We start from the raw sequence: 12,654 nt of genomic DNA on the forward strand, positions 1-12,654 counted from the left end.
CTCATCCAATGAGATTTAGGACAAGAAAGGATGACCTGAGCCCTTTTAGCTTCTGGCTCAGAGGAATAAAAATAGGCAATGCAATCAGACTTTTTTTTGCTTTGTTTCTCTCACAAAATATTGTCCTTGCTTCTCCTACCCTGGTGCAGCTGTGTGGCGCTTTCATCGGCCAGATGGAGACTTAGATTAGCAAGTCAGCAACTCATCCCCGGCTACTCCACCTTGGGTCATACCAGGTGGGCGGGGTAGCCTCGCACAAGGAAAGGAGTGCTAACAAGGGACAGACCAAAGGCCACAGAACAAGGGGGGACCGGGTGAGGATAAGAAGCAGAGCGCCCCAAATTCGATTAGTAAAACAATTTTCCCAAGGCTAAATATGGACGAGAATCTCTTCAACCTCAGTTCTGTGGGCAGAGACTGGACTGCACAAGGAAGAGACGGACAGGGCCCATCCGAGCCCAGAGCTCCCCCCCTTCCTCCTTGACGTGGGTGAAAGACAGGGCCACGGCAGACCCCCAAATCGCCTATCCGCCCAACCGCTTTTTGTCTGTGGGGGGAGTGTCTATTTGGGGTGCATCCCACAGCCAGGCATCTTACAGCTCTGCCTCCAGAATATTCTGTGACCTCCTGCTGAGAATCACACATCTGCTCCTTTCACACCTGCTGAAAATTCCATCTCCCCTCCCTTCCCACCATGGCAGGGCCTGTGTGCCTGACTGGGCCACCTTAGTAGCCCAAAGCAGCTTTTAGGATTTTTCTTTTCTAAAGGGAAAGAAAACAAAACAAAACAAGTTTTTTAAAGTCGGAAGTTGACGGGATTTGGTGTCAGAAACATGTATCTTACAGGGTTGCTAAGCTGAGATAAGAAAATATTTGTGAAAACACTTTGGAAATGGTTAGGCTGTATGTAAATGCTTCCCACAGACAGGCATCCTACACAGCTCTGCCTCCGGAATGTTCTCTAAGCATAGATTATTCTCCTGCCTACCCCTGTGGTTGGTTACCAGCATCAACCTCTACTATTTAGATAAGTCCTTCCCGCATCTTAAATTTCCCCCAAACGGAAAAATAATATGAAGAGTGTTGTTCAAAAGATCAGTCCTCACTTGAATGGCTGTAAGCACAGACATGCTGAAACAATATGGGGTCTTTCTTGGTAAACCACTTTCCGTAATTACAAGCTACATAGGACTTGAAGGGATCAGGGGACGCATGCAGAGATGGTCATCTTGCTTGGCTGGATACAGCAGTCCCTGCCACCCTCCAAATTCACAAAGCTCACTGGAGCACATGCCCAAGCGTGAATGCATAACTGATCCTAACAGGGACGTTCCTGGCAGCCTTGCTCCGCCGTGACGTCTGACAAGTACTGTGCTCCTGCCAGAGAGTGACCCTCGGCTGCCTCCGGGACACCAGCCAACCTTCTGCTGCTCCCCAGAAACGTGCAACACTCTGATGCAAAACCAGGAGCCTGCTCGCCCTCACTCCTTACCCCCAGGGACACAAGCTACACCTCTGAACTTTACTCAGCAGGTTTACCACCTAGGCTCAGGAAGCACCTGGGGCTGGTGTGTTAGTTTCCTGGGACTGCAGTGACAAACTGCCACAAACCAGGTGCCTTAAAACAATAGAAATTTTTTCTCTCACAGTTCTGGAGGGAAAGTCAAGGCGCTGGCAGAGCCGTGCTCCCTCCTGAGGCTCTAGGGGAGGTCACTTCCGGCCTCTTCCAGCTTCTCGGGCCCCAGGCATCCCATGTCTTAGGGCTGCATTCATGTCCTCTAGTCTCTGCATCTGCGTTTCCCCTGTGTGTCTCTGAATGTCCTTTCTCTATAAGGACACCAGTCTTTGGATTTAGGGCCCCCCCCAAATCCACAACGATCTTCTCTCCCTTCCAGATCCTTAACTTAACTGTATCTGCAAAGACCCTATTTCCAAATAAGGCCATGTTCCCAGCTACCTGGGGTTAGGACTTGGACACATCTTTTGGGGGGAACCCCCATTCCACCCTCTACAGTTGATTAGAACCAAAGTCCGGTTGGAGGGAAGGGGGCACTTCCTGCACGCTCCCCTTTCACTGCATCACCGGTTCAGCCTGAAGCTGAGAAGAAGGTGCTTGCAACCCATCGGGGGGCCTCCAGGACTCCGAGGGCACGTGCTTTTGCCTAACCCCCAACAAGTGTGGCTTTAAGGAAAGTGAGGCCAAAAGAAGTTTAAGGCGGGCCTACAGTCCACTTTAGGGTCTGGGCTCTGAAAGAGCCAGAGAAAAAAGACCATGCTCTCAGGACTTCCCTGGTGGCGCAGTGGTTAAAAATCCGCCTGCCCGTGCAGGGGACACGAGTTCCAACCCTGGTCAGGGAAGATCCCACATGCCTCGGAGCAGCTAAGCCCACAAGCCACAACTACTGAGCCTGCGCTCTAGAGCCCGTGCTCAGCAACAAGAGAAGCCATGGCAATAAGAAGCCCGCGCACAGCAATGAAGAGCAGCCCCCTCTCGCGGCAACTAGAAAAAGCCCGTGCGCAGCAACGAAGGCTCAACGCAGCCAAATAAGTAAATAAATAAATAGCAATTAAAAACAAACAAACAAAAAAGACCCTGCTGTCCTTGGCTCCCGGGGCAGCCTCCGCGGTGGGTGGGCCATGCTCAGTGGCTCACCACATGTATCTGCAGAGGAGCTCGTCCCCGGAACCCGCTTGGGCACACAAAGGGCTTCTCTGAGGACCAGCCTCTTGGCAGCTCAGGGGAACCTTCCAGGAACCTCTGTGATGCTGGCAACCTGGGCTCATTCTACACCCAGGGAAACTGAGGCACAAGGAGGCCTGCTTAATCCCCACAGAGAATTCGGATCTTTGGAGGCAGTGGGTGGTGCCTCTCACCTCATATGGTAACTGAATATGGTACCCTAGTTAAGTTAGTTATGGTTTAATAACGGCCCCCTCTGCTGCACACTGACTGTATTGGCTGGCCACTAGGCAGGGATCCTCATAAGAGCCCATTTTACAGGTGGGGCCACCAAGACACACACACGGTGACTTCCAGGGCAGAGAATATGACCCTAATGCTGTTTGACTCCAACACTCATGGGAGTGTTTCCGTTGCATTAGCCTCTCTCTGCAGAGGTTAAACTCATTGTTTCTCCTTTTTGTTCTTTCTTCCAACTCACCAGGTTCAAGACCTGAACGCCCAGGTGTCGTGGTGAAATGCCCATCACCCCTAATCACATAGGCATGTGGATGCCCAGGTGGCATCCGACTGGCAGTGTGGGAGCACCTGATGGCAGAGACACCTGTGAGTCCCCGGACATTCTGCTGAGCTCGCAAACGTATCTGGCCTTAAGATATTTCCATATGACCTCTGTGTTGCAGTCAAATAGGCTTGACTCATACATTCTTTAAATAGCAAGTGGCAATAACCTGTGTGACTTTTTAATGTTCCATTTATTCTTCCATCCACTAATTGTTCTGAGATTTATAATAATGGAGCTCCCAAGCGCCTGGCACATGACATAATGGAGGCCAAAAAACCCTGATTAAGTTCAAGTTTGAGAATGCTGAATGAAATTAAAGGTACCCTTAACTTGGTGAAAATAATAGAAAGGTTTTTTCCCCTTTCTTTTTCTTTAAATCCACTTATTTTTATGTCCCAGCAGCAGACTACGAGGCCAGCTGGGGTCTCGATACAAAGCAAAGCTTGCTCCCTGATGGAAGACATTGAACCCTCTGTCTTAGTTTCTGCATCCTTTGCATTACACAGTTTAGCAACTGTACAACAGGCTGAAAGAAAATGATGATTTCTCTGCAGCTGGTTCACGCTTGCTGAAAGTGATACTGAGGAAATTTATGGATGCAGGAAAACCCGGCATACCTCCGAGTGGCTCCTCTTAGCCCCACCCTCAGATTTGCAATGCTGGGATCCAAGTCATCTTCAAAACCATTTCCTTCATCTTGGCCAAGCCCTTAAATGTTTAAGAAGTCTCAGATGAATGGATAAAGAAGATGTGATACATATATATGACAGAATATTACTCACCCATAAAAAAGAATGAGATAATGCCATTTGCGGCAACATGCATGGACCTAGAGATTACCATACTAAGCGAGGTAAGTCAGAAAGAGAAAGACAAACACCGTATGATATCACTTATATGTGGAATCTAAAATATGACACAAATGAACTTATCTATGAAACAGAATCAGCCTCCCAGACATAGAGAACAGACTTATGGTTGCCAAGGGGGAGAGGGGGTGGGGGAGGGATAGTCTGGAAGTTTGGGGTTAGCAGATGCAAACTATTATATATAGAACGGATAAACAATAAGGTCCTCCTGTATAGCACTGGGAACTGTATTCAATACCTTGTGGTTAAACCATAATGGAAAAGAATATGAAGAAGAATGTATATACTGTGTCACAGAATCACTTTGCTTTACAGCAGAAGTTAACACAACATTGTAAATCAATGTTACTTCAATAAAATAAATTTTAAAAAGTTTTTAGGTGTTTGAGAAGTCTGCATCAAATAATGTCTGATAAAAACTTAGCGTTCTTCGTGGTTAAGGACACGCTAAAACTTAATTTTGAGCCATAACACCTTAAGAAAGGAATTTTATTAGCCAAGGCAGGGAGCCCTGGTCAGTGGTCTGGCTCATGTGACCCAACTGATAGACATACCTGAGGAAATTCAGGCCGCATGACTGCCAGCTGGGACTTGTTCGGTTCCTGATGTTCCCAGAGATAAAACAATACCCTGAAGCAGAAAAAGAAGGCTTTTGTTCCTGCTTAGACGGTGATTATTTTCCAAGAAGGAGCAGAAAGTTTTCCTAAACAGAGGGACCCACGGGCACAGCTGCTGCCAAAACTCTCAACTGTGGCTCCAACCGCAAAAAGGGTGATTTAAAAATTTTAAATATCAATGTAATTTTTTTTTTTTTTTTGGTACACGGACCTCTCACTGTTGTGGCCTCTCCCGCTGCGGAGCACAGGCTCTGGACGCACAGGCTCAGTGGCCATGGCTCACGGGCCTAGCCGCTCCGCGGCGTGTGGGATCTTCCCGGACCGGGGCACGAACCCGTGTCCCCTGCATCGGCAGGCGGACTCTCAACCACTGCGCCACCAGGGAAGCCCATCAATGTAATTTCTTAAATTATAAAATAATATACGCTACAGCAGACTGTCTACACAGCATCCACTGCCCATGTCTTCCTTCCCAAGGCCAGACTCTGTTCAGGCGCCCACCCTCCTTCACATGCGGGGGCGGCGGAACTCCAGGGGAAGCTGACTCTGCTCCAGCTCTGGCAGGCCGACCAGGTAAATCTAAGGCATCCCTTCTCCCAGGGACTGATTTAGGAGTGGGCATGTAACCCAATTCTGACCAACGAGACCCACAGGGAAGTCTGCTAGGGGGTTCCAGAAGGGCTCCTGCCGTCTAAAAAGGAGACACTGAAAAAGACAGCCCATTTCTGTGTCTGGGCACTGCTGTGTCCACTCTGATTCCTGGGACTGCGACAGCTGTGCTGTGCCCACGAGGGGAAGTGGCCTTTGATGGGGATGGGTGGGTCCTGGGGCCACAGAGAGTAGAGGTGGAGGGAGCAGAGCAGGTCTTTGGTGACACATGGCCGCCTTGCCTGGGGCTTCCCTTCCCGCTAGACTTCCTGTCATTTGCACTTGTCAATGTCCTCATTGTGCAGTCCAGCTTGAGGAAGGGTTTTCTGTTCCTTGTAGCTAAAAGCAACCTGAGCTCACACTTGTTTTAGAAACATGTTGAAATGCAGAAATGCATAAAGAGGAAAATAAAAATCACCAATCCTCCCACCATCCAGTAACAACCATGATTTATGTTTTGTTGCTTTTCCATCACCTGTTGGTGGTGCTAATTGTGATATATAACTACAGAAGTCATACACTTGCTTTTTGTAAAAAATTCAGATAGCACAGCAGTTGAATACAGAAATAGCTGCTGTAACCCCAGCCCCTCAGTGACGGACTCTTGGCAGTTTGTCATCTATTATGGGAATTTCCCCCACAATGTCAGCGTTTTCTAATGTAATTGCTGTTCCTGAGGGATGAATTGCTCACCTAACTTCCTGAGCCCATACGCAGGTAAACTGCAGTGTGACTCAGACTAGCAGAACGTCTGGGCTGTGAGAGCGGGAAGCCGGGAGGAGTAAAAGGAACCGGGGAAGGAGTTTCCCCTCCTTTCTGCAAGCAGGGCTGGCCTGGGCAGAGGAACAAAGTGGAGAGATCCTGGGCCTTGAGCACAAAGGATCTGGGTTCAAAGTCCTAATTCACTGTGACCTTAGGCAGGTCCCTTAACCATTCTGAGCCTATTTTCTCAGCTGTAAAATGGGCATAGTAATGCCTAACAGAGTTGTAAGGGTTGGGGATAATGCACGTTGTACAGACGCAATAAATGGTAGCCATTATTCAAAATATTTGCCAACTTCCCATTTCTCTTTCTGGACTCTTCTACTACATCCTGACATCTCTTCCCACTCCCCCCATCCCACCCCCCACCCCCCAGCTGTTTTTGCTCCATCTGTATTAGCCAGGGGGTTCTTAGTTGCAGACAATAGGATCCACTCTAGCTAGCTCAAGCCAGAGGGGGTTTCTGAAGGGCCAGAGGGCTCACGGAATTGCTGGGAGGACGGGAGTTGCAAGCAGTAGGCAGGCTTCCAGGAACAACTGACTCCCCGAGTCACACTGGCTCACCAAGGGAGCTGCCACCTCACCAGGATCAGGAAGCTGCCAAGTCTGCTTGGTCTCCAGAACCGGCCTCCCTCTGCCATGATCCATGCCAACAAAATGATGCCCTGTTTCCTGTCTCCGTCTCCATGTGTCAGTCCTGAGTCAGAGTCCCCTGCGGGAGCATGTGATTAGCTGAATCTAAATCGCACATCTGAACCCCAGTAGGTTTTATATTTCTGCATTAGAAAGGGGATACCTACAGTCTGGAAATCTGATTATCGTCAGTATGTGAAGAGAAGGCTCAAAACCTTGGGGGCAGCCTCAGATTCTGGGTGGTGAGCAGGCCAAGGACACATGCTCAGAAGCGCTGTACCCCTGTCCTTGTCCATCGGAGATGGCATTGTGGGATGCTCCAGTTACATCCTTGGCTGAGCTCATATGTGAGAGGCAAAGCCAGGTGATTCAAGATCCATCCCTAGGGACAGTGTTTAATGGGTCCTTCACATTGCACTTTTAAGAAGTTGCTTGGGATGTGGGGTTCAGGACATGCTCCCCCGCAATACTGCCCCTTGATACATTAAATATTTTAAGCTGAAGGAGTTTGAGAAAATGGCAGAAGCAGGAAGTTCACACTGCTTCCCCTGCTTCTTCCCCTCCTTCTCCCCTGAAACAGGTCATAAAACCCTTATGGAAGAGGTGCCCACCCTATACCCAGAGGAGAGGAGCATTCTTATCTCCTAAGACAAAGGGACACCAGGAAGAATCCAAACGGGCCATGCAAAGTTTCCACCAGTTTGCTACATTCACTTCATACTCTTTCACCTATCATATTCCTCCACGACTATCCACCCCATCAAACTTAGCAAGAAATACTCAGGTTAAACTGTTTCTTTGGGTCTTCATTTCTGTAGGAAGCCTCCCGTGACACATAAAGTTGACATTACATACATTTGTATGCTTTTCTCCTGTTCGTCCCTCTTTGTCAGTTTAATTTTCCTAAGAGACCCTAAGAGAGTCAAGGACAACTTTTTCCTTCCCTGCATTTGTCAACTCTAATCTCCGATTCATGAAATTTTGGGCCTTATAACAAGTGAGTTGAAGTTGTTTTCGGTGCAGTGAAGGAAAATGTTATGAGTAAGGGCAAATGAAGCCTGAGGGTCAGAGCAGCGTGTAGAAGTCCTCATGATCAGAGTCCTGAAATTTTTCCTGCTTTTTTTTTTTTTTGGCCACGGCCCGCAGCATGTGGGATCTTAGTTCCCCGAACAGGGATCAAACCCATGGCCCCTGCACTGGAAGTGTGGAGTCTTAACCACTGGACTGCCAGGGAAGTCCTGTTCCAGCTTTTTTAAGCTGCTGCCTTTTCTCTGGAAAACTGGATCAGAACGTATTTGTACAGGCTCTGATTTTTCTAATAATTACAGCCTTTGCTCTCCGAGAGATAAGAGCCGGTAGGTGTGAGCGCAGGCTGGCTAATGTAATCCTGGGATTACACACATGATAGGAGTATGAACTGCTGGAGTGTAACGGCCCTTCGAGACAAGCCAGACCGCGGCCCTTTTCTTATAGATGAAGACACTATTCATTGTCTGTGATTGTAGATGACATTTTGCATTCACTTATCATCAACGATTTCATCGAATATTGACTCGTTTTTCTGATGGGTGGATAAAAGGAAATGCTGCCTCTTGTCCTGCCAGAGAGTTGGCATCCTCGACAACAACGCAGACTGCTCTCCCACAGGGTTACAAGCTCCTTTATGGGTTTTCCTCCAGCTGATGCAGTGATTTGAGAGTCATCCTTTCAACTCCTGAAAGAAGTGGGTATTTGTTCCTGGGTAGGACAGAAGGCTGAAATTCACTCATAACCCCTAAGGAAAGGCGGCCTAGTGATCTTCTAGACTATTTTTCTTCCTCCGTCGCTGCATGCAGAGGTAGCTCTTGGGACCCTGCTTAGGAAGGCAGCAAAGCCAGGGCTTCCTTCATCTTGTTGAAGATGATGGGATGGTTACTGGAAGATACTAGTTATTTCTTTCTTGTTCTAAACCCCCTGGTATTACTTTGCCAGTCAAAGCCTGTGCTCCCTGCATAATAAGATAGGAATGCTGTGCAGAGACGATGCTAATGGCAGCTAAATATAGATGGCAGCTTCTAGGTGCATGTGTGCCTGCACGAACACTAGAACAATTACGGGAAGAAGCCTTCCATGCTGCATGGTTATAACCTTGACTTTAGGAAAGTATGAACTTTTCTGGCTGGGCCCAGGGCTCTCCTTCTGTTAAATGGCATTCCTGGAGGGGCAGCTGGAAATGCTCTGTCCTTTGTTACCCTTTGGACTTGGTGGTGCCCGGGATATTATTACATAACAGAAAAGTGTCCTTTTGTCACTCGGAAATGTGTGGGGCTCAAAGGACAGTCCTACATGGGTGGAGATTAATATGCCTCATTAATTAGTCACATTCCTGCCCTTCTCCATTCTTTATAATTAGGGCGTCAGGCATCCCTGTTGGCCTGAGATAGTCTCAGTTGATGCCTACGGACTCAAGGGAATTATCAATAACGTCCCCTTTCACTCTCAGAAGTGACCTGGTTGGGTGATAAATTTTTATTTTAATTTAATTTTTTAACTGAAGTATAGTTAACGTACAGTGTTGTGTTCGTTTCAGTGTACAGCAAAGTGATTCAGTTATACATATATATATATATATATTCTTTTTCAGATTATTTTCCATTATAGGTTATTTCAAGATAGTGAATATAGTTCCCTGTGCTACACAGTAGGTCCTTGTTCTTGATCTATGGGTGATAATTTTTTTTTTTTTGGCCATGCCACACAGCATGTGGGATCTTAGTTCCCCGACCAGGGCTCGAACCCTTGCCCCCTGTGGTGGAAGCTCGGAGTCTTAACTACTGGACTGCCAGGGAAGTGGGTGATAAATTTTAAGATCACTGATTTGTAATCCTTAAGGAGAAGGAGGGAGACAACACCACTTTGTAGGTGTGGACCCCCTGAGAGCCAGCCTGGGTAAGAGGGCTTTAAGTTGAAGAAAGAATAGGGAGAAGCAACTTCTCCAAACCCTTCTAAAGAGCTGTCTGCTGTATTCACCCTCAATGGCTCTAAGTGGCCATATACCCCCAGCTTCTGGGGCACTGGGGTGATCAATCTAAGCCAGGGAGACCTGTTGGCCTAGGCAGTATGGTCAGACTGGAAAAATCAAATGGTTCCTGCCATCCAGTTGACCCTGGAGCTGACCAAGATGAAATGGTCACCTTGCTGCTGGCCTTCAAGCCTAAGGTCATAGTTCAAGAGAATGTCAGAGCTTGGCTTGTGCAGGGGGTGCTGGCCATCTGTGGGGCTGGTCTTGTTTGTGGGGTCTTCTCCCCATGCTGGGTTGTTTCACGGCCCATTGTAAAAAGCCAAATCATTCCCCGCTCTACAAAGATTCTCACCTAGAGTGATGAGAATGTAGGGGGAAGGACTGGGTGATAGCCTTAAGAGAGTCTCAAAGATCTGATGCCCCCAAACTAAACCCTTTCCCTCCAATCCACTGGGATGAAGGACTTTCTAATCCCTCAGCCCTTCCAAATGTGTCTTCCTGCAAGAGGTGGCCAGTGCCAATAGGGGGCTGAGTTTTCTTGGGTAATCTCTTGGTGACAGGCCAACTCCATGGGGAAAATTCTCATCTAGGGCTTGATCTTGAAGTTACTCTCTAATTCATCAGCTCTGTGTAAAAGCTATAGAGCACATCGACCACCGTTAGGCTGTCAAAACATTCATTCAGCTGATGAGAATTAGGGCTTTTAAAATTACCAGTCTTTTGCGAAGATGTTGGTTGAGTTTCTGCATGCACCCAAAAAGTGCCTTTGCATAGAGGTTATTTCGGTAGCATTTACTGCAAATAAAGACTGGAGACTATTGGCTAGATGACATTCCGCAGACCCAGAGATAACCAATTGTGGCAAAAGAAAAGGATGCTCAAGATTTAATTTTGTAAAGATGGGTTGTTGGCCTGGAATCACGTTCCAAAAATTCCTCCTACCCGCAGACCAGCTCCCATCACACCCACAGCATTCGAGATGAGGTGAGGTGAGAAATTCTACAGTCGGCTACTGAGTATCCTGCCGGGCACCTCCTCAGAGGAATGGGAGGAGGTTGCAGAAAAGTCTGTGAAATTCTAAGATTGTTTGAACATGCCATTACTGATAAAAACGTCCTTTCAAATCCCAAGTCAAAGCTCCTGACTTTTAAGCAAATTTATGCCTATGCTAGTTTTCAAACTCGTAAAGCACAATATGGAAACAATGATAAAAATATGAGATTTTAGTTTTGCTGCGTCCCAGGAGCCAAGGGCTGAAAGCCTGGTCCATGGTGCCATCTGAGGACTGGCTGTCCCAGGAGAACATGCCTCTCTAGGACTTTGAACTTCTTCCACCTGGAACGTCTCTTTTCCCCATCTCTGCCCTCTGAAATCCCATCCCATCCGTCAGATGGAAAGGTCAGAATTCATTCCTCTGGGTTCTGGATCTGGTTTTGCTCACACCATTATTAAAGCTCTCATAAGACTACGCCTTGGATAGAGGCCCCTCACACACCCCATCCAGCACCCAGAGCCCAAAACAGCTTTTGTAGGGTTTCAAAACTTTTCACTCTTTTCTTTCGTGGGCCTCTCACTGCTGTGGCCTCTCCCGTCGCGGAGCATAGGCTCCGGACGCGCAGGCCCAGCGGCCATGGCTCACGGGCCCAGGCGCTCCGCGGCATGTGGGATCTTCCCGGACCGGGGCGTGAACCCGTGTCCCCTGCATCGGCAGGTGGACTCTCAACCACTGCGCCACCAGGGAAGCCCCATTCCTTTCTTTTCATTTGCTTTACCACACAATGAACTGACTTCAAAACAGGCCCTGTTAAAGAGGATTTTAAATGTAAGTGTTGCTTGATTCTGACAAGTACCCTTAGATCCTTGGAAAACATCTCCCACGACCTCTCCCGTTGCTGGTTCTGTTCCTTTTCATTTAGGAGACAGTGATTTGTTTTCTGGGTTGTAAAAACAAGAGAACACGCTGCTTTGGTTGCAGTAACTCGCGGGGTAGTCAGAGAAAAATGTCCCTTTACTTGGAGGTGGGCAGCATCAGAGAAGGGCTTTAGCCACCCAGAGTGAAGGCCCCAAGACCCCCTTCTCCCCTCCCATACACACCCCCAGCCGAGAGCAAGGGTCTGTGTGATCCCAAAAGGGCCTGAAACAAGTGGAGTCGTTGGTGAAAACACCTTGAGCCCAAAACTTAGCTGCCAACGGCAAACGCAAAGGACAAACATCCACAGATGCTCTCAGCCTGACTGTTCCCAATGTAAAGACCCCACATTTGAGTTTACCAGTTCATTAGAAACTGGTGGAGGGTCAGACCCAGAAAGGAGCTGGCAGGGGGCAGTCTTCTGGAGTGAATGATTAAAATAAGTGGTTAAAACTCTGCTCAATATTATGTAATAACCTAAATGAGAAAAGATTTTGAAAAAGAATAGATACATGTATGTGTATAACTGAATCACTTTGCTGTACACCTGAAAGTAACACAACGTTGTTAATCAACTATACCCCAATATAAAATAAAAATTAAAAAATAAATCAATAAAATAAAATAAGTAGCTAAAGATAAAACAAGAGTACAGCTCTGTGCCTGCAAACTGAGAGGACCTGTGATGTTCCGGTTGATAGCCTTGAGCCTCCAGAAGATGCTCCGGGGACCCCATGTTTTGTTTGAAGTTTGTGCCTGACTCTTGAATCATGAGGGTTGGGGGTGGGGGAGTGGCTCCTAGGATCTCTAGGATAATGACTTTTATCACAGATACCCAGGTGGCCACACAAATAGTGTCGTGAAAAAGGCAGAGGCGGCAGGCTGGGCTTTTGCATCTATTTTCCACCCAGGGCGACCTTTACTGACCTTATTTGCACCCACATTTAGCAGCCAGGATCTCTCTCCTGAG

Source organism: Monodon monoceros, unplaced genomic scaffold (assembly GCF_005190385.1).
Source record: "Monodon monoceros isolate NGI ecotype Baffin Bay Population unplaced genomic scaffold, NGI_Narwhal_1 Super_Scaffold_9, whole genome shotgun sequence".
In the NCBI taxonomy this organism is placed as follows: Eukaryota; Metazoa; Chordata; class Mammalia; order Artiodactyla; family Monodontidae; genus Monodon; species Monodon monoceros.